Source organism: Homalodisca vitripennis, chromosome 6 (assembly GCF_021130785.1).
Source record: "Homalodisca vitripennis isolate AUS2020 chromosome 6, UT_GWSS_2.1, whole genome shotgun sequence".
NCBI lineage: Eukaryota > Metazoa > Arthropoda > Insecta > Hemiptera > Cicadellidae > Homalodisca > Homalodisca vitripennis.
The window spans coordinates 142899015-142907218 of record NC_060212.1 but is presented as its reverse complement, the minus strand read 5'-3'; positions in this window follow the sequence as shown (position 1 = coordinate 142907218).

Genomic DNA, 8204 nt, shown 5'->3' with positions numbered 1-8204 from the left:
ATATACCTCGGTTTCCAAGTAAACTACGGAATATTCATGAGCGAAACGGTTAGGTTTACATAAGATACACGTGATTACAATACTATGGTTGTGACATTACGTAACCCTTCTAAGTAAGTAATAGACCATATACGTAAGCATGTATGTATGGATGCAGGAACCAAAACTTGTGAAAGTTGTAAAGGATAAACTCCTTTAATTGTGTTATATTCTTGTTTTTGAGTATATGTAGCTGGATTTTAAGGGTTTCTAAAACGTAATCTGTTTCTCTTTGGTAGAGATAAGTGTACAGAAAATGCAGAAGAAAAGAAAGATACTTTATGAAAAGAATATTGAAATAAAGCATTTGCCTACAGTGGACTTGGGTTAGGTGCATTGAAGATTGCAAGAACTAATAAAATATATGAATAATGATTGATATGGATAGGTTAGCTTAGATTTAGGTTCATTCCAAGGCATTTGGGATCAATTTACATACTGTATATCAACACAGCAATGCAAATCCTGAGAAAACTATCAAGAGCGTTGCCGTTGTCTACTTGAGATTTGAAGGGGGGTAAATAATTTTAATAATTGTAATAAATTTGTTACAAGGATAATGAAGAAAAGTGGGTTTATGGAATGTACTTGAGGAACTCCACATTTGAATGAGTAACGTTATCGTAACGATATGTTTTAAGCGTTTATATGACTAATAAGTATAAGACAATACGTTGAGCCTCATAAAATCAAAAAAACATGCATAGTTAGTTCGTCATTCTGCATACTTATGTGACGTGAGTGTGTTATGGTCACTTCTTGAAAACTTCTGTCGGAACACCAAAATCAAAGACAAGACAGTCTACAGTCTACAGACCAGAGACAGAAGTCTTGAGCCACAAAAGTCTGGGGGTTGTTTAGAAAGCCAATTGAGCCGAAGTCAAGTTCAAACAGCAATTTGATATTGATAAGGGTTGTTTTTACAATTCATATCACTTAACGGAGTGGAGTGGCGAAGGGTGCTGGGGTCTGGCTCTGGCGGGGCCAAGGCCGGGGTGGGCTGTAATGACGGCCACTATTTATGGAGCCCAACTATGCAATAATCTGTCGCGGGGGACGGATTTCATTTAACAGGATTTGCTGGACCGTCTCCACAAGACGGATGGTTCTGCACAGTTCCACTTTATTGCCTAGATTTACTGCTGGAAATCAAGCCGATAAAAAGGGTTGCGCATTGTAAAATCCATAAAAAAATGCGCTCAACACTACGTGGACAGCGGTTTTACTCGTAAGCAGAAATGGAATAACGGAATAAAACATTACCAGTTTTATTCTGCACAAAATAAAAATAATAATAATAATAATTTATTGTTCTTCCAAAATATACAATACATTTAGTTACAATAACACATACATATTTATATGCAAACACAAAATATACAGTTCATCACAATTACAATAAAACAAACAATGCCACACACACACACACACAATATATATATATATATATATATATATATATATATATATATATATATATATATTATGTTGCCATGACAAAGTTTTTTGTGGAAGAAGTAATATTGCACCTTAAGGCAGAGCCCGTTTTGAGGTTGCAAATGTTAACATAACCAACTGATCTAAACAGAGCTCAAAGATAATACAGTTAGTTCATCATACAAAAACTACAAAGAATATAAAACGTGTGCATTTTAAATTAATAATAATAAATCTACTTAATATTTTTGTTTGTATTTAATTACTTTTAATTCTAAATACGACCTATTGTCCATAGAAGCGTTGCAGAAACCTAGTTTGAATATGCCTAAAAATTAGGGGAATCGACTCCCACTATTTAGAATATATCATAAATTAATTTTAATTTTTGTAGCCCAAAATATCTCATCGTAAAAAATCGGCACAGGAGGCGAGAGGGTTGGGAGTTCAAATTACGTTGCGATTTCTCTTAACCTCTGATCCTTTTAACAATGAACACATAAGTAACATGTGTAATAAATAATTAACGGAATTCTATTTTAATAATTAATTGTATGCGAACCCATGGGCAACAGCTAGTTTTAAATAAATCAGTCAGAAGTTGTGTAAAAATACCTGCAAAGATTTAACCCATTATACAAGTTTGATGGTCATTCATATCAGTAAAATTAAAACAGGTATTTAATAATAACAACTTAAATCATTTATTTCATCTGGTAATTGAGGAAATCTTTAATCTAAAATGGACAAGGAGAACAGATCATCAGTCAACTTCCCTGTTACATGATTCTAGTTTCAACATTTGTATTCGCAGCCGTAGCCGTACATTTCGCATTGACGAGTCCTTCTTTGAAATAAGAATATTAAAAATTAATAACTGACGCAGTCAATACTTTTGACAATGACAATGAAACCTTAAAGCACGATCATGGACGAAACAAGTGGAAATACGGAAATGGACCGATTGTATATTCAGCACAGTTTTCCGCGACCACTGCAGACTTTGTTCAGCTGAATATTACATGTGCTGTCCGACGTCTGTCTGTCTGTCCGTGGTGCGATTGTAAGCAGCTGTCAATCATGTCTACCCTCATCACACAATCGCCAGCAATCTCCTGCAGAAGACTCAGATATGAGCACCTCTCACCTCGCTTGTGTGTGATAGGTCTCGTGTTATAGCAACTGGTGGCTCAGTAAAAATGAATACGTATCTCGTGAACTAACTGTGATTGATGTAACAGATCGCGATTAAATATATTCTATTACAGTGACACTAACAAATCATTGAACTCAAAAGTAAGGGGTCTGTGGTGAAGTGGTAGCATGCTCGACCGGCAAGTGAGAGATTTGGATTCGAGTCCTGGCGGATTAAGTACTTTTTTGTGAATTTGATCTTAAACAAATTAAAACAGGTCATTGCCATTTTCTAAGGAAAAATAGATTGTCTTATATACTTAGAATCCAAGAACCCTATTTCCCTCATTCTTTTCCTCTAAGGCCAATATCAATTCCTGTATTAGTAAATGGTTTATCAGTTATTCTTGTAGAACATAGACTTGAGTCGCATTTTAAAATACAGAATTTTCCTCAAACAATACATACTGGTTTCCGAATTATTAATGGTGAATCGATGTCATTTTTGTAGAACAAAGACATAGTTATTTTTAAAATTTATAATATACTACTAAATCATATATCACCTGAAAGATTAAACATAAAAAAAACATTTAAATTGACGTAAATTTGTCAAATTGTTGTTGTTTGTCAACATGTCTCGAACTTATTGTATACTTTATAATTTCAATATTCAAAGATTATGCATTATACAAGAAAAAGTACAAAGCGTATCTTAATGATGCTTACCAATCATATTTTTGGATTAAATAAACACCACATATAAATTTTACGATCATAACTGAGGGCGTAAACATCTTTTAAGTTTAACAAAGAAATAATTTTATGGTAAGTTTGTGAAAGATACACAAAAGTGCTTTGTGTTTTAAATTAAAAATAGAAAATAATTATTTTATTTAATTAATCCCTAAAAGTAATTTCATTGTGATGACAAATAGATCATAATAAATTTTGAAAACAACAAGCTTTAGGAACGTGTCATAAATTCGTACATTATAAACGCCATTAAAAAATAATATTATTTATAATAATAACAACATTGGACTAATTTATATTTTTCTTATACAACCGTACTATCAGTATTATCTTTGTTTAAAGTTTATTTTATCATAGGTAATCAGATAAAAAGAGGATTATATATTCAGGATGTCAAGGCGGATACACTATTTCACAATAAAAATTACTACAACAATTCTTGTCTCATTCAAAACTCATTGTCAGAAAATTTTTAAATGAAGCAGTATATTATTTCAGAATTCTATTCCCAATTTGAATCCCTGGAATAGAATTCTTCACAATATAACAGCACGCGCCCCTCAGCTCATCGCCCCTCCCTATCACCCCTCAACAACCTCCCTCTTCTATGATATTACCAACTTTGATAAATCGCTCCATTTATACACCTCCGCCCTCTTTTATTTGCAGGTTGTTCTGGAAATTGTTTCTTTATTAGGTAGTTAACGATGGGATGGGACGGAACTACCGCAGGCTCCTGCTGAGGGAGTTAAACTTACGTCACATTCTTATTTGCCTTTTCCCACGTAATACATTACCTTTCATGAATTTTTACCAATACTACGATCTAGCATCTTAAGGAAAGTTGGTAACTTTACTTGGTATGTTCTGTAATTTATAGTTAATTCTTTATAGGTTTTGCAGTACCGTCTCAACTGATTGATCTATGTCTCTCAATTTTACCACCATTTTTATAGAACCTTAGAATATGAAAATGTAGGCCTGTAGTATAAAATGTTTATTACAAAAGAAAAAGGGAAAACTGTAAAAGAAATATCGGGAGAAAATCCAACAGGAAGGAACATCACAAAAACACGAGAGAAATTATGGAAGGACCGCGTAGAGAGGGGTCTAAAAAAACTAGCAGGGGTGGAATATGCTAGTAAATATTAAAATGTATTAAAACTTTCAAACAAAATCCGACTGGACTATGGGGTTCCTCAGGGATCTATTCTTAGCCCAATTCTGTTTCTGCTATATGTCAATGACATTGAGTCATCACTAATGCACGGAAAGGCCGTGCAGTATGCTGATGACACGACTCTCTTTTTCAGTGAAAAAATCAACATCTCTCTTGGAAGAACGCTCTTTTGTTGATGTCAACAATTGCGTTCAACACTTCAACAGCCTCAATCTCCAAACAAACACAACGAAGACCAATGTCATCAACTTTGCTCTTCGGCCTGTGGATTCTCGGTGTGGTCCTGCCACTATGTTGGCAGACTCCATACTAGAAGAGGTCTATAGTTCGAGATTCCTTGGAATACACCTTGATCGAGGGTTGACATGGAATAATCAAATTGATCACGTTTGCGCCAAAATATCCTCAGGAAATTTTGTTTTGAGGAATCTAGCCAAATATTGCCCCACTCAGGTACTGATGACGGCGTATTATGGCTTGATTTACCCCCACCTTACCTACGGAGTGGCATTGTGGGGTGCTTGTGCAAACAATCAGTTGATGAGGGTCTTCAGATTGCAAAAGCAAGCGATTCGAATAATCGCACATTTGAAATTCAGAGAGTCATGCAGAGAATCTTTCAAAAGTTTGCAGCTGTTGACCCTGCCGAGTCTCTACATTTTCGAAACAACACAGTATTGTATGTCAAAATGCGTCAAGACAAGTGGCCAAGACATACATTCATATGAGACCAGAGCCAGGGGAAACTACCGAATTGGCCAACACAGAACGGTGATTTATGAACGCCTGCCATCACAAGCAGGAGTTCATTTCATCAACAAGCTGCCACACCGAATAAAAAATGGCCCCAACGCCCAAGGCGTTCAAAATTCGTCTAAAACGCTTTTTAGCGACACAGGCATTTTATAATGTCGACGAGTATTTGGCAAAAAACTGGGAGACCAGCCAATAGGTATGTCGCCCCGTCGCTGGTGGTGGGATGATTGGCGAATAAAAGGAAATGAATGAAGGTGAAATTGTATGTTTGATTGAGGATTTTGATGTAGAACGGATGGAAAAAATTTTAGTTACAATAACGTCATTTGACGCATGCTATACATGTTAACAATGTCTTGGCAATAAAGAAATTTGATTTGATTTGATCGTATAGAATAGTAATTAAAAAATAAGAAGGAAAATGTGGAGAGAAAATCCAATACGAAGGAGACGTCGTGGAAGACCCAATAAATTACGGAAGGACTAAGTAGAGAGGGACTAAGAGAAATGGAAGATGACGCAGTCAGACAGAGAAAGAGAGAGAGAGAGAGAAGAGAGAGAGAAGAGAGAGAGAGAGAGAGAGAGAGAGATCACATTGGATATCCATGACCATGGAAGTAAGAATGGGCGAATATGCTTTGCAGCAATAAATTGAAAGGTTATCCCTTATTTAAATATTTCTGTTTGTTTATTATAAAACCTCAATTCATATTGTAAGTTCTGTATGGTATCCATCCAACATCACACCTCAACCCTCAACCCCTCCCCTAAACCCTCCACCATCACACCACCAATGATTGTCGCGTGTATCTAGCGCTCCCCGAAGGGCGAGGTCAGATTCGTGACTGACTCATTACTCAAATGCTTCCAAATCTGTATTTAATTAATGGTAACCGACCAGCTCATATCAAACTTGTTCGTGTTAACTATAATTTCCAACGTTTTGTAAACTCTGCCGTGCATTTAATGCAGACAAATTAATGATGTTGGCACATTTTGAGTGTCTTTTAAAAATAAAATTCACTGATATGTTATGTTACCATGGACACATTTAGTAGGTGCAAACAGAGTGAGAGAAATGTCAAAATCCTCCCACAAGGGTGTAGTTTTATAAATATTTTATTATTACATCAAGCGTTCAGACTTATAAACAAAAACCACTTAGAAATAATATAATTGCATTGGTCATTTTCATCTATCCTAAGACAACAACCACTTTAAGTAACGAAACTACTAAGATATTTTCACTGCCGTTGTTGACTTTGCCTTCTTGCGCTGATGAAGAAAATATACATACGTACATACTAGGACTGAGAAGCTTACTAAGCTCAAAAATCATCTACTTGCCCCTAGATGAGGGTGAAGTCTTTACTAAGTACATGAAATATGTCCAAATATTGTTTATAATAGGTTATTATATAGAACATCTATAACAAATGTGTCTTTTTTACTGTAATCTGGAAAAGAATCGCTCGTTGAGAGATGTTAGCCTTCATGCCTGTGATTTTCCTAAACAATTCCACTGTAAAAATGCCACATAACAATGTAAAAAATACCAATCAGTTCGAGTACCTTAAGTGATGCGATGTTTTTTTTTTTAATTAGCCACTGGCGCAATCTGGTTTAAGAATTAGACAATAACATTGGACTTTGCTGTCTGCATTACACTACTTATAGAACACTGTGTACATAATACTTTCTTAAATTTAAATTTAACTTATGTTTCAGCCTTTTAGACGATCTTCAGCTCAAAGTGCCAACAGCTGTTTATTGTAAATTTAATTTTTAATTCTAAAACTTTTAAATATACTAAACTATTTCGTAAAACTTACAAAAAACCTTCCTTGAATTTCAATGAACATTATAAACAGAATTTGCCAATTAGTCCAGCCGTTCTCGAGATCAGCGCTTATATTCCCATTTAATTTTTATTTGTAATATATGAACTGCTAAGCACAACATAAAGTTTTTCAAATTTTCCAATTCAAAATTGAAGTGTATTGTTTTTGGGCAACTGAAAGAATAGCAGGTTTTCTCTTCAGGACATTTTTCATTGTAGCATAAATCCAAATCTGTCTAACCCCACATCTACCCATTCACTCATACGACAATCAAATTTGCTATATGCCAGTGCCTTCCCGCCATAACCAGATTTGGCGGGAGCGTGCCAGATTGCGCCATGGCACCAGACACTCGTGCTGGCCCCTCCACGACACGTGCCGAATCATTAAGGCGGTTGTTTTTTAATACCGCTAATGCCCTTGTTGCCCGTATCTCTATCGGAAACACTCCGCGATCGACCGGAAGACACCCTGTTACCCCGACATATATTTGACCGGTAAACTTCCTCTGGTGTCATGACAGCTCACTTTAATTGCTGGAACAATTAGTTAATTTTCCTGAGCGCAGTTGTTTTACGGCGTATATTTTTACTCGTGTCATGTTAGTTGACGCTAACATTTTTGTTAAATTTCCAATAAATTATTTCTAATTAAAATATTATTATCACTGTAACGTTTGGTTAATGGCTAATACCTGCCTGCGATATTTACCTTGAATATGATTGGAGCTATAAAGGAAGCATGTTTCCGAAAACGTATGAATTTCATTTGCCAGAATGCCTCCCCTGGATTGGGTTATTACCATAACACATTCAGTGGATTGCGAGTGCCGTATGTGGAGCGATATTCAATTCTGCCCTCTCTCTCTCTCTAGGAATAAAACTCCTCTTTTAGCAATCGCTACTAGGCTACTAACCGCCAACTCGCTTATTGCTGCGCTCTCACCCCGCAATAAGTTGAGATACAAGATGCTTGTAACAGTTTCGTATGTATTTGTTAGTTGATTGGTCTTTAATGAAACTAATACTGTTATACTTCAAATCTCTATTATACTAAACATC